Here is a 15,392-nt window from a genome sequence, read left to right on the forward strand (position 1 = left end):
GAACTGTAAATAGGCTGCTTTATTCAGCCTCAAAAAGTATTAAAGGAGAAAAGGAACGTAGGTAAGTGTGGGAAGGGGGGCAGGGTGTGTGCTGCGGGGGGCGAGGAGCGAGGGATGGGCCAGGGACAATTTTCGGCCCCTCCAGGCAAGCACCCGGTGCACAATGCACACACACCCGCCCCCTTGGCACTCTGCCACTGCCTGGAAGCCCTCTGGAAGTGGCAAGGAGTTGCAGTAGTAGTGCCGTCCCCAGCTTTCTCCAGAAACTGGATTGGGCTTTTAAAGTGATACAGGACAGGAGTGGCCAGAGAATCTGAATAAAAAGGGGGATGTACCTAAAGCAGAAAGAGGCTTTACAGTGTAAGTGGTCCTTAGCATAACCTTCTCCAGCTTCTTCATATAGATGTTAAAAAGCAAGGGAGACAAAATTGAACCCTGAGGAAGACCACAAGTGAGTACCAGTGGTGTTAAGAAAGTCTCCCATTATTATTCTCTGGTAGCATCCTTGAAGGTAGGAGAGGAATGATTGCAAAGTGGTGCTCCCAACTCTCAAGCTCTGTAGCTTTCCAGGAGGACACCATGGTCAATAGTATCAAAAGCAGCCAAGAGATCTAAGACAACTAACAGGATTGCATTTCCCCTGTTTCTTTCTCCCGAAAAAGATCAATCAAGGCAGTTACAACTTTGTGAACATGCTAAGCTGACACACACAGTTAATGCCACCAACTGACTAACAGCAGCTCTGCTGGATCAGACAAAAGGGGCCAGGTTTCTGTTTCTTAATTGTAGCAAGCAAGAGGTGAAAGAAACAGCCCACCCTCATTCCAACACCACTATCCCCACTTCCTAACTACTATTCAGAGACAAAGCAATATGTTATCTGACACCTACCTACAAGCTACACAAAATTTACCTTAGGAGATTATTTCTGAGTGCAAACCCAGGTTTTAAGATGTCTAAGAATGCACCATACATTTCTTACTCAAAGATTATATATATCACACAGACCTCTATGTTTTTACCTTTAGAACATTAGCCATTTGTGCTTTTCCCAAATTACCCCTATTCCAACTAGGGGGTAGAGTTTAAAACCCTGTCAAAGTTTATTCCTATAAAGCTGTACAAAATAAAACAGACTAATGCATATTAATAATAATAATGCAGAAATTAATATTATATGTTCAATAACCCTGATAGATCAACTACAGGCTGTGGTCTGGACACAAAATATAGTTCCCACCAGGCCCAGGAAACACAGGCAGGCTTTCGGCCTGCTCCATTCCTAAAAGTAAGTGGAAGGGCGCCGCGGGGGTGTGTGCCGTGGGGAGGGGGATTTTTCCACCCCCCACATGACTAGAAATGGTGCGCCCGGTGTGTCACGCACCCCCTGTCCCCTGGTGGCTTTGCCACTGCTACAAACTCTTCCCTTCCCATTAATCCCTGCTCAAATAAATTAATTTCTGCTCACGTACAACTATGATGAAAAGAATTAATGGCAAATATATTGACAGAAACTCCGAAAGGGTAACAAACTGCAATGTGTATCTAATAAGGCATTTTGGGAAATCCCAGTAGCTTAATTCTTAAGAGATCCTAAGAGGTTCTCAAAGTGGCTGCTTACCCAACATTTCTTTAATATATTAAATTCAAGTATAAATTAGCCTTTTGATTTATATTTAGTGCAAAGGTTAAAAAAAGCCTGTGTGAAGCTGTTTTATCATCTACATTTTCATCCCCATCCCCATTTAATTTCCCCAATCCTTGCCTTCCTATCCCTTAACCAATGTAAGATTTCCACTTTCCATAAATGACTATGGATCCTGTTATGAATTTTACATCCTTAAATGCATAATTGTTCATATTTCCATTAAAAAAGGTTATGAAAATCTAAATTAAAAAACCTCCAAAGTGCAAGTCAAGTACAAGTTGTTTTAGCTACCAGTAAAGCATGATAAATGTATTTACCTTCTCTTAAGCCACATGTGTGCCCAGCCATGCTTTCCTAATAATACCAACAACAATCTTTGCCTTCTTTCTTTCTCATTGAAATGAAATGAAAAAGAACATGAAGAGGTCATTAAACATCATGATTTGAAGACTGAGATTGAGCGAGTATGGCACAGACTAGCTAAAATCATCCCAGTGGTAATCTGGGTGCCATGCTGAAAACATTAGGGCTGCACCTGAAACACCTTCAAATTGACAAAATCAACATCTGTCAGTTCAAAAGACAGCCCTGCTGGGATCCTCACAAATATTTACATGACAACATCCCAGGCCTCTGGGTGGGGCTCAAATTGTAATGAAAGGCCAACAACCAGTTAAAAAACCGGCAGCTGTGATATTAAACAAAATAATCATCATCATCCCCTCATGGGCACCCCCTTGTTGTGAGGAAGAGGCTTGCGTGCTTTGATGACGTTGATAGCTATGCTGGAGGCATACTACCAGAAGGGGCTCCCAAGCCAGACAGGTCTCAACTGAGAAACCAGACTAAGAGTGTCCACCAACCTATACAATATGATGATACCAATGAAAAATTATTCCATACTGCACCGGTCGTCACACAGATTAACAAGGGCCATGTCACATGCTGAGGTCCCAGGGCATGCATCAACAAGTGGGCTACAAGTGGACCAACCATCCAAAAGGAAGAAGTATAGTGTGCAAGAAAATCATGCCATCACAGCTTACTACAGCTCAGAGCCAGAAAAAAGAGGATACTTGAAGCGGATGTACGAACTGTGGAAACAACACTACCCAGATTCGAATATTACTGAGCAAAGGCTGGCAGATCAAAGGTGATTCATCATATGGAATAAAGTGTTTACAGATATAAAACTGGAAGAAATCCAGAAAAAAATGTGAAAAGAAAGCAACTGTAACACCAGAAGAAAGAACAGCACATACTCCAGAAACACAGGAGCGATAATAGCAGAACTGTTAGATGAAAATGCCAGTGCAGGAGAGGAAATAATACTACAACCACCAGAGGAAGTCCCCATGAAAAAAACTGATAGACTGACAGAAAAACAAAAAGAACTAAGGGAAAAGATCATCCAGCATGGACTGTCAAATGAGGAAAGACAACGGCTGCCAGCATTGAAAATGGTGCCCAAAAAAGATTTGGCAACCATAATGTGGGATGTAAACATGGCACTGATGACTATTGAAACAACTTCCATCAAACAAACAAACCAGCTCGTGTACAGTACGGCTGTAGTGGTCACAAGAGAACTGGGCATTGAAATACCTAAACTCAAGATAAACCAACCATCAAAACCAAAGTGGAAAATTAGACTGGAACAGAAGATCAAAAAACTAAGATCAGATGTCAGTAACCTGAAAAATATGAAGGAAGAAAGATTAAAGAATGGCAAGCTCTTGAAAGAACTAATTAGAAGGTACTGGCTAGACACTAGAACAATTGAAGAAGCACTGGATATCACCAAACAAATAACAGCCACAGCAAGAAAACTGGTTCTGGAGGGTTTTCCGCGCTGTGTGGCCGTGGTCTGGTGGATTTTGTTCCTAACATTTCGCCTGCATCTGTGGCTGGCATCCAGCCGTGAAAGCCTTCAACAATACAGCAAGAAAAATTGAAAGATACGAAGCAAGAAACAAACAGTACAGACAAAATCAGCAATTTTGTTCAGATCAAAGGCATCTCTACCAAAGCCTCAACACAAAGATCAATGTTGAAAGCAAAAAACCAGAGAAAAATGCAACACTTCAGTTTTGGAAAGATCTATGGGAAAACTAGAGGGATTTCAACAGGAAGGTACAGTGGATAAAAGATTTTGAGAAAGATGTTGGCCAAAAACAAATGCAAGAGCTGGAAATAACAGCTGATATGATAAAACATCGAAGCAAGAAAGTTAAAAACTGAAAGGGCCCCAGGGCATGATCAATTGCATGGCTTCTGGCTCAAATGCCTAACCAGTTTGCACCTGACAATGGCCAAGAAGTTCAATGAAACCATGCAAAATGGTGAAATGGATTAATGGCTAACAACTGGGAAGACATACAGTGGAACCTTGGTTTTCATTGCCTTCGGTTTCCATCGATTTTTTCAGTGAAAAATTTGTCTGGTTTTTCATCGATTTGCCTCGGTTTTCATCGATTTGCAGCAAGGTGCAGGGGTTTGTCACCCGGACAAAGCTGTTGCAGGCCATTTAATGACGTTTTGCCCCGTTTCAGACAAATCTTAAAGAGGCGTCAGAAACAGACCTCTTTGGACAGCTTTCTGGTGTGACATTGGTCCACTGGCTCTGAAGCTGGTCCTAGTGTTACTATTTTCAGCATTAAACACTATGTTTATTAACAAAAAAATGTGTTTTTGGTATGTTTTTTGGAATGCCTAGAACGGATTGATTGGATTTACATTGATTCCTATGGAAAAGTTTGCCTCGGTTTTCATCGGTTTTGGTTTTCATCAGACGGATTACCAACAAAAACTGAGGTTCCACTGTACTTGATTCAGAAAGATCCATCCAAAGGAAGAACACCTGGAAACTACAGGCCAATAACATGTTTGCCCACGATGCTCAAACTGCTCACCGGCATAATAGTAGATAACATTGGAAGAAAATAACATCCTGCCGGTGGAGCAAAAAGGGAACAAAAGAAGGAGCAGGGGGTACAAAAGATCAACTCCTGATAGATAAAATGATGGTGGAGAACTGCAAGAATCGAAGAACGAGTTTGCATTTGGTCTGGATCGATTACAAGAAGGCAATCAACTCACTGCCCCATAGTTGGATCATGAAATCCGTGGAAACCATTGGCATCAGCAAAAACATTTGAGTATTCACTGAAAAAGCAATGAGACAGTGGAAAACTGAACTGACAGTCGGAAATGAAAACTATGGAACAGTCAATATTAAGCAAGACATTTTCCAAGGTGATTCACTATCGCCCATACTGTTTATCATTGCCATGATCCCACTAACAGTAATTCTAAATTCGATTTCGAATACCTTTAATGGCATATAGATTGTTTAAGATTAGCTTAGCAAGATAATAACAGCCTTTACAACTTTACAATTTCTGACGAGTTAAAATAACACCATTTAAAAATTTAGCCACCGCTTCCAACAGCTCGTAGTTGTGGCTGTTTAAACAGTAATTCTAAAGAAAACAAAGTTGGGATATCAAATGGCCAGAGACTCAGAAAAAATCTCAAATTTACTGTATGATTTGCTGGATGATTTGAAGCTGTACGGGAAATTAGACAAAGAAATCCAGTCATTGGTGAATGCAGTCCGCATATTCAGCACAGATATTTCGATGGAGTTTAGCCTGGAAAAGTGCACCACTGTGGCAATAAAGAGGAGCAAGTTCACTGAGAATGATGGGATTGAAATGCCTGATGGCCAACTCATCAAGTGCAACCAAGAGGCAGTTTATAAATACCTGGGCATTTTGCAGCCAGATAACATCAAGCATGGACTAGTGAAGACTGTACCCAGAGGGTCAGGAAAATTTTGAAATCTAAATTAAACAGTGGGAATACCATCAAGGCCATCAACACCTGGGCCATACTCATCATCAGGTACACTGCGGGAATCATCAACTGGACACAGGATGAGTTGGATGCATTGGATAGAAAAACTCGGAAGCTTATGACAATGCACCATGCCTTACACCCATGCAGTGATACTGATAGATTATACCTTTCTCAGTGATCTGGTAGCACAGGCTTACTGCAAGTACAGCAAACAGTGGAAGAGGAGAAACATGCACTGGACGATTATGTGAATAAAAGTCAAGAACAGGCATTGATTGAGGTGAAGAACAGACGTTTGCTGAAAACTCAGAAAACTAAACAAGAATACAGAAAAAAATGTGATTAAAATCAGGACCAAAAGCTGGCACAACAAAGCTCTGCATCATCAATTTCTGGAGAAGATCAAGGACAAGGTGGACAACGAAAAGACCTGGCTGTGGTTATCAACTGGAAGTCTGAAAAAGGAAACTGATTTTAGCCACTCAAGAGCAAGCCATTAGAACAAATTCGATCAAGGCCAGAATCGAAAAATCCTCAGATGATGCAAAATGCAGACTGTGCAAAGAAGCTGATGAAACTGTAGATCATGTCCTCAGCTGTTGCAAAAAAATTGCCCAGATTGAGTACAAACAGAGGCACAACTCAGTGGCCAAGATGATCCACTGGAATTTATGCAAGAATTACAACATAAGATCAGCTAAGAACTGGTGGGAACATTGTCCAGAGAAAGAAATGGAAAATGAGAAGGTCAAGATCCTGTGGGACTTTTGAACCCAAATAGACAAAGTGTTGAAACACGATACATCAGACATCACCGGCATCGGGGACAAGAAAGTGATCATCATCAACATAGCAGTACCCGGTGACAGCAGGGTCATTGAAAAAGGTCACTAGATACCATGATTTGAAAATTGAGCTTCTGTGTCTATGGCACAAACCAGCGGAGGTCATCCTAGTGGTAATCGGCACACTAGGCGCCATTCTGAAAACACTAGGGCAGCACTTGAAACATCTTCAAGTTGACAAAATTAACATCTGCCAAATTCAGAAGGTCGCCCTGCTGGTATCCGCACAAATACTACGCTGATACATTACAACTTCCTAGGCCTCTGGGTGAGGCTCGAATTATAATGAAAGGTCAACAACCAGCTAGAGATCTGGCAGCTGTGAAATCTACCATAATAATGAGTGCATGGAATGCAGCTTCATATCCATTTGTAAGTCTCTTTTTAAAACATATTTTATTGTATAGTTCGAAATAATCGTTCTATTTACATCTTTCTGATATAATTTCCAAACAATACATTTTTCCTTTTTTCCTCCCACCCTCCCCTAATATTATGTTTTACTTTTCTTTAACCAAACAGCAGTAAGTTAATTCGTTGTTGTCTTCTTATCCATATGTCTTCTTTGACTCCCGTCTCCTTCATCCAATTCTCACAACTTGTCCATATCTTCATTAATTCATTCTGTTTTTCTTGCCATGTTTTATTCTTTGATAATATTTCAAAAATGTCTAATGTCACTTGTTCCCACATATATTCCAACCATTTCTGAATCGTCCATTTTTTCTTATCTTTCCATCCAAACGCTATCACTGCTTTTGTAAGTCTCATTAGGTACGTACATGTACATCAACAAAATTAAAGGAAAATGCTTTCTCCAATTCCATTTTAACTGCTTATTGAAAACAGGCAGAATAATCTTTTTGTGAGTTGCATTCTCAATTTTCTAGCAATTTGTTCCTTCATTCATCATTTACTCCCCCACCAAAAACAATCCCACATCAATTGATGTAGGAATTCAAAACAGTTTTACATTAGAATTAACTCTTTTATCTAGATTTAATCTTTTACTAGGTTCGAGGATGAGTCCCAAGAAGCCAGTATCTGAGCAATTACCATGCTGCTGAACATTTCTTGATATTTTACTAATCAGACACTTCAAATGTATTCAGTAAGTGGTTATTTCCCAAATGTTACATTAAGCTGCACCTATAAGGTCACTAGTCAGGAGCCAAACGTTATTTAAAAGAATAACATAACACAAGGGACTTTTGCTTTCATGGGTGGGGCTCACAGGTGGGTTTTAAATAAAGAACATTTCCCATTGGGAGTCACTACATCCTTAGTCAGTGGCCAGATCCCACTGCCTGGAATGACTTTTGTCTATAGCAACAGGATGTGAACCTCTCCCACACTACATCTGCAGGGTGTAAACACATTCCTATCCTGGCTCAGTTCTGGCTGAAATTATTACTTAGCCCAAGCAAGAAACATGGAAAACTGTTTAAAATGCTTATAACCTGGCTGCCAAATTTTACTATCTAGTAGCAAACGTTTAGCTCTCAGCTCAGAACAGTGTTTGTGGAGAAAACAACATCATATTTCACATTCCTAGGCAGTTTTTGTCAAATTGTTGAGGGCCCGCAGCAGGGCAATCAGAAACTTGACATTTTTCAAGCCATAAGCCCCAACACAGGATATGAGAGTCCTCAGGAACTAAGTGCAAATGACAGTTTGCAGAATCAGTAGTAGCATTAACTAGAAAAAAAGGAAAGCCACATTGACCCCTCCTCAACCACATTCATACCTGAGAGCTACAAAAGCCTGGAAAACAATACATATTTAATACATACATATTTAAAAGAAGGAAGCAAAAAATATCATTGCAGTTTAAGCCCTTTCAGAGCTATAAAGAGAATCTAGGCATCAGAGATATTCCTTATTTGCACATTCCAAAAGAACAGCAGCCACCAGGATTTGCCACTGTAAATAAACTTACTTCACATCTCAAACCACTCCCTAAAGTGCAGATGGATGCCACAGTGAGGACAATAAAGGTAGTCAGAGACCTGGCAAAAGCAGGGAATGGCAGGGGTCACCTCTGGGAAGAAGAAAACAAACAGGCAAAGGAAGTGTCACAGTGGGCTGTGGGTTTCTTCTGGAGGATGCAGTGCCCCTCCCATTATCCCCCCATTTCTCTGGGCTGATAGGAAGTGTTTACAGAAAGCAAAGTCACCTTAAACCAAGGCACGGAGACAGAACGGGCAGGAAATTCTTAACCCTCAATGCCCAAGGGTGTCAGATTTTGTAATATAGCAAATCCACAGTACAGAGGAAATAGTAAACCTTGGGAGCTGACTTCCCAGTGCAAACAGGATGTCCCATAGCACACCATCACAGCCTTCAATAAAGAGGCTACCATTAGAGTACCTAAGGAAAACACTAGTCTGTTGCCAAATAATCTGCACGCATGCCTCACTCTATACATACATATCCTGAAGATGATTGACCACAAAGGGGAGGAGTCCATAATAAAGCCCGCGACAGAAAAGAATAAGTGGCTACTCCTCAGCCTCTTAACACGGAATTATCCTTGCCCTTAAGCCACATACAATCAGACACACCCCAATGTATCTTCATTGATTTCTCTCTCACACATACACACCACTGGTCATTTCCTTAATCCACGCAGCCACAGTTGCTCCGTTACCCACCCCCACAAGACTGTGTAATCTCTCCACACTTTGCCGGAAGAATCTTCCTCCCCACCAAAGTTGGGGCCATCTCCCAGGCGGCTACTCCCACCATCAACCCACCCTTCCCTCTGCACATATAACCCAGACTTTCTCTTTACACTTAGAAACCGGTTTGGCCTCCACAGCACACTTTGGAGACTCGGATGACAAGCCACTGCAGCTTCAGCGGGCCTTCAGACAGGCAGACCCTCAAGGCAGCCTGCAATGGGAAGACTGCAGCCAGCAGCACCCCTCTGTACCCACATGCTCCCTGGGACACGATATCTGAAAGCCACTGCAGTGCCTGTTACTACACCCACTGCCTTGAACACTCCCAGCAGTGTGTGAGAAGAGATCGGGACGCCCACAGATCTATCGTCATTTCATTTCTGGCTTCCCTAGTCTCTTGCTACTGGCGCAAATTGCGATCAAAAAGAAAAACCTGTGGTTGTGGAACGTCCTCCCCGACTACCTCCTACTAGCAAAAGACATTAGGGGAGGGGGTTTACTTACCCACCAGGATGTTTTCCTTACAAGGCAGAAGAGTAATGCTGCACTTTTTCGGGGGCTTTCTAAAGGAAGCGTAGGGAGGGGGATGCAAAGTTTGCATGGGAGGAAATCCCCCAGAACAGATCCTGAGTCCCTTAGCCTACGGGAGGCTCGTTGGATTTAGTCAATGATCTGTTGGCTCGTCGCAATGGTGAACTTTCCACCTGGGCGGCGGAGGAGCCCCCTGCTTGCAGCGCCCTCCCCGCATTGGCACCAGACCACCCGCTCGCTCAGGGGCTGCTGCTGTTGCGACGGCGAAGGCTTGGACAATGTCTGCGGGTGCACCAGGCGAGTCCCAGCCAGCCAGCCAGCCAGCCAGCCAGCCAGCGAGCAGCACACGCCCAAACTCCGCTCACCACCCACTCGTCACTCACAACCTCCCGGAGCAGCTGATAGGCGCTTCAGCGCTACCCTGGGGCGCCCGACGGCGGATCCCCCGCTACTCCGACCTCGTGGTGGGTTGCGGGGCCTGTCAATCAAGGCGAGAGCAGCCTTTCCCTGGCCCCGCCCCCTGCTTCTGCTGCCGCCACCGCTGCCTTGGCCTGGGCATTGAGGGAGCTGTGGGGGCTGGAGGGGGGACGGGACGGAGGAGGAATCGACCGTAGTGAGCAGTGGGGGGTAATCGCCTGGCTCAGTGCTTATTTTTAGAGCTGTCTGTATCGCGCAGTCACATAAAGCCTCTCTGCCGGGGAGGGGGAGCGTTTTCTCTCCCCAGGCAAATATGTCCTTCTTCCTTGGGTTCTCCTTCCGTCTTCACTCAGCTCCATTCCGGTCCTCTAGACAAAAGCCCTCCTTTTTCTGTACGTGGCCTGGCTTGGGGTGTCGTAGCTCCTCCGCCTTTTCTTTCTCATCCGATCGCTATTTCCATAGGTCCTGTTTCTGTACCGTTGTCGGTTCTCCTGCTTCCGTAGGGACGGAGGATGGTGACGTGCCAGGCTGTTAAATGGACAGGGTGTAAGAGGAGAAGACCACGCCCGCCTCAGTGGGAAGGGGAGAAAATACACAAAGGGATGCAATTAGAGGACCGGGCACGATTTCACATAATTTATATAGAGGAGAATCAACCTCCTCGTCTCACAAGCGCAGATTACAATTGCTCGAAAGCAATTAATGTTGGTTAACTGCTTAGCAACACTTCAAACATACTCCAGATTTTGCTGTTGTCAAAGGATGACGAGCAGTTTTAAAAAGGATTGCGCTATTCTAAACCCAGGAGCTAAAATAGATTTAGGAGAGTGAACTCTCCTTAGGATGGCACTATAGGTTAATTTGGGTGTGGGCATTCAAGAGTAGCTCTAGCATGTGGTAAAGTGAAATTTTGTTGTCTTTCAAAGCAGGTTTATCAGCACATTCTCACGACCACTTAGATATTATTAGCAAGATGTCATCATCTCAAGGAAAGAGCATGAATATTGCTATAGATAAATATATATTAACATTTCCTTTATCGGTAGATAACATAGCAAATACAGTTATCCCTTCCACATTACGACTTTCCTCATTGCAATTTTGAGATATCAAAGGTCAGCATAAGAAATTATATGGGCATTTGTCAGAGTTTTGATTATGCCCCTTTTCTGTTATGGATGGTGGTTGGAATTTTTATGTAGATACTGGTCTGCGTGTGTCAAGTTTTCTGTATACTGTGTGGCCCAATTGGTGGTTGGGTCTGTGAAAGACCAAGACACGTAAAAAAGGCAGTTTTCCTTTTTCGGTTTCCATGGTAAATTGGATGTTTGGGTGGATGCTGTTAAGGTGGTCCAGAAAATTCAGCAGTTCCTCCTCACCATGGCTCCAGACTGTAAAAGTGTCATCCACAAATTAGAACCAAGTTGCGGGTTTCCTGGGTTCTGTTTTGAGGGCTTGTTTCTCAAAATGTTCCATGTAAAAATTGGCTATCACTAGGCTGAGGGGGCTCCCCTTGGCTACCCCATGTGTCTGCTCATAGTAATCATTGTCCCATTGGAAGTAGCTGGTTGTTGGGCAGTGTTGAAATAAATCTGTGATGTCATCTGGAAAAATCTGGCCAATGAGTGCGAGTGTGTCTTTCACTGGAACTTTGGTGAACAGTGAGACAACATCAAAGCTGATAAGTCTGTCGCTAGAGTTGAGATGGAGATTGCTATTTTTTTTGTTAAAGTGGGCTGAGTCTTTAACATAATGTGTTGTATGTCTGTCCAATGTGGCTTTGTTCCACCCAAACACTTACTGATTGGTTCCCCACACTGGGACTTGGACAATATACCCCACTAAACTTTCTTTTCTCACTAGACACATTGTGGAACAGACTTTTCTCTGTGATATACCTCTGAAGATGCCAGCCACAGATGCAGGTGAAATGTTAGGAACAAGATCCACCAGACCACGGCCACACAGCCCAGAAAACCCACCACAACCAGTTGAATCCAGCCATGAAAGCCTTCAACCATACATCTATCACAAAAATTGATAGATGTATCACTATTGACATTCTTCAATATAACATATTATCTGGATCCATTTCAAGATGAATTTGAGTCTAACTAGTATGGGAACTGAAACTGCCTGGATGGGCAACCTTTGCCTGGAATCAGGAGGAATGTTGATCTTTCAGGACCTCTCAACAGTTCCATGATATCCTTCAGAACTGGTTGGCCAAGATTGGGATCAGCGTACCATAGTTTGATGGTTCCAGTCTTATCAAGCCAGTCAATTCTAGAGGGTGGTGCTGGGAGGCACAGTTGATTGACATATCATTTGTGTTGTGAATGCATGAAGGATTCCAGTAATCTGTTCAGTATGTCTTCTAGAAGAGGTTGTCAACTGATTTGAAGTGAAGTGCCATTGCTATACTGATGACACCTAACTACTTCTTTGTCAACAGTCAAGTGCGTCATTGAATAACAGTCTGAAAATAGTAGTGCACTAGATGAGGGGCAACACATTGACATTCAATTCAGACAAGGTTAAGGTGCTGTTGGTTGACAATGTAGCCAACCCCACATGAAGAGACTGAGCATGACTAGTTTGCAGTATTGTATTCCATTTAAAGAAGCAAGATGTCAGTGTTATTAGATCTATGCCCACTGATTGAGGCTCAGGTGTTTTCTGTAGCTCACAGCAATTTAACCAGTCAAGGCATTTCCTTGAAAAACATGATCTGGCCACCACTATGAGCACAGGCCCCAGTTGCCAAGGCATGGTAATTGGGTATGCTAAGGAATCTGTTCATATTCTGATTGCAGGTTAGTTAATGTCATGTGCTGTACAAGGAACTGCCTTTGGAAATTGTCTGGAAACTTTAAATAGTGCAGAATCTGACAGCAATGCTGTTAACTGGAATAGACAAGATATACTAACTAAATTGTCAAAGGAATGTTTGTCAGGCATGCCATGGAAGTGGATCCCTCATGTATAGTTACAACTTAGGTTTCATATGGTGCCATCATCTCTGCTCAGGGTCATATCTTCGGACCCTGATGGCTCAACAGCTCAGCATTTGCAGGATGCCAGTCATGGAGGATCTTCCTTATTATGTTTTGGATTGTTCCCTATAATCTTTAGAAAAGATAATTCCTGAGACAACCTTAATTTCAGATTCTGGTAAACTAATTTAATCGTATAATACAGATGCTGGTGTGTTGTATTGAGTAGCTTTGTTTGCACCGACAGCCTGGAAGATACAAACTAAAGAGCTTACAAAGAGTGCTCTTACTCCTACTGAGCAGTGGCGTGGCGGCAATGGGGTGGGGCGTAACGCCCCAGGCAGAGCAGCGGAGGGGGCATGGCATGGTATTCTGGGGCATGGTGGGTTTGAGCAGCAGTGGCGAAGGAGGTTAAGAGCTCATGTATCTAATCTGGAGGAACCGGGTTTGATTCCCAGCTCTGCTGCCTGAGCTGTGGAGGCTTATCTGGGGAATTCAGATTAGCCTGTACCCTCCCACACACGCCAGCTGGGTGACCTTGGGCGAGTCACAGCTTTTCGGAGCTCTCTCAGCCCCACCCACCTCACAGGGTGTTTGTTGTGAGGGGGGAAGGGCAAGGAGATTGTAAGCCCCTTTGAGTCTCCTGCAGGAGAGAAAGGGGGGATATAAATCCAAACTCTTCTCTTGATGGTGCTGTGGCAGGGGCGCAGGGCGCACGCGCCCCAGGCGCAGTTTCCCCTCGCTCTGCCTCTGCTAGTGGGTGTGGGTGAAATTATTTTTAACAGTGAAACCATGAAATATTTTTAATTTTTAATAGTATTTTAACACTGTAAAATTTAGCCTTTGATAGTGTTTTACTGTGTAATACTCTGTTTTGTGATGACCTTTGGCTAAATACAATAAATTAATACTGACTGACTGAATGACTAGTTACAACTGTAAAAATTGGACTTTTGTAAATAGCAGCCCTTCTGGAACCAGCTGTTTGATGCTGCTGCTTCACTTTACTCCATGGCACAACTGGCTCTTAATTAATACTATGACCATGTTGCAGTGTGCAGAAAGGGAAGTGGGTGTGTCCTTGTGGGTCTCATTCATTTGTAAAAAGAGATCCTTTTAAAAGGGGAGGGGAGGGAATGCCGAGGTGCAGGTCAAAGGATGGTGGGGGATTAGTTCCCACTCTTTCATCTATGCCCAGCTTATATAATTGTGAAGACTGATTTGCAAGTATATGGAAGAAACAAGTGTATGGTAAGCTTATCTCAGTTAGTGAAGGAAGGGGATCCAAAGTAGTATTTCAATAGTTAGGGGGGCATCTTTTGTGTTTTGCATAGCTTTTGTCCTTACTAGTGAATAACATAATTACTCCAGACTAATGAAACCATGCAAATTAGCTTCAAATGCATAATTTATCCAGGTTGTAAAGCTCAGCTTTTCTTGTTATATTATTTGGATTTCCTCGCCACAGGTCTTAAATGGTGAAATGTGCATTTTTAACAGTAATGCAGTCTTATGTATTATATCTTTACAGATGGGGCATATATTCCCATTCTAGAACCAGACAGAGAAGTGTTAAATCTAGCAAAACTTCAAAAAGAACCTTGTTTTAAAAAAATTCCCTTAAATCCAGTGCTTTCAACTTTCATAAATATAATTTTGTAGTAAGCTATGTTGGAGGAGAGCTTCACTCATACCATGGATCACCAAAAAGACAAATAAGTTGGTACTAGATCAAATCGTGCTTGAACTCTCCCTAGAAACTAAAATTACCAAATTGAGGATATTGTACTTTGGTCACATAATGAGAAGACATGACTCACTGGAAAAGAAGACAACGCTAGAAAAATTTGAAGGCAGCAGGAAAAGAGAAAGACCCAACATGAGATGGATTGATTCAAGCAAGAAAGTCACAGATCTCAGTGTATGAAACTTGAGCAAGGCTGTTAATGATAGACATTTTGGTGGTCATTAATTCAGAGGGTGACAATAAGTCAGAGTCACTTTAAGTCCTTTTCTGTAATCCTAATATGTAATCACTAAGTAATTCTAAGAATTCCAAGAAATTTCATTCATATTCTCTTACTGATTTTTTAAAATTTATTCACACATTTATCTGCTTCTTGTGGCACTATGAACCTCGCACAAGATCCCTTCTTTTAATTATTTGTTCATGTTCTATTTGCTATTTGAATTCTACTGTTTATGTGACTTACTTGCAGCCTGTTATTATTACTATTATTTATTGGATTTTTATCCCTCCATTTCCTGACCCAGGTCAGGCTCAGGGTGGCTAAGAATGTGTCTGTGTATACTTACCAAATAATACATAAAAATAATACATATACCATTTAAAATCACAACAATTAACAGTTGAAAATACTCAACCATAGGCCCAGTGAACCATCTCCTT

General features: G+C 42.5%; 1 protein-coding gene across 2 annotated transcripts in view; it reads right to left on the reverse strand.

Annotated features, from left to right (window-relative positions):
* The window catches only part of HRAS (HRas proto-oncogene, GTPase), a 59,437-nt gene extending 49,334 nt beyond the window's left edge, over positions 1-10,103 (reverse strand). The window contains exon 1 of one of the 2 annotated variants that reach the window (XM_048485817.1): positions 9,543-10,103. The gene's annotated coding sequence lies outside the window, so the exon portion shown is untranslated. The remainder of the gene's footprint in view (positions 1-9,542) is intronic. The other variant, XM_048485816.1, reaches the window with a different exon arrangement.
* Positions 10,104-15,392: the final 5,289 nt, after the last annotated feature.

This window comes from Sphaerodactylus townsendi, linkage group LG02 (assembly GCF_021028975.2).
Source record: "Sphaerodactylus townsendi isolate TG3544 linkage group LG02, MPM_Stown_v2.3, whole genome shotgun sequence".
NCBI lineage: Eukaryota > Metazoa > Chordata > Lepidosauria > Squamata > Sphaerodactylidae > Sphaerodactylus > Sphaerodactylus townsendi.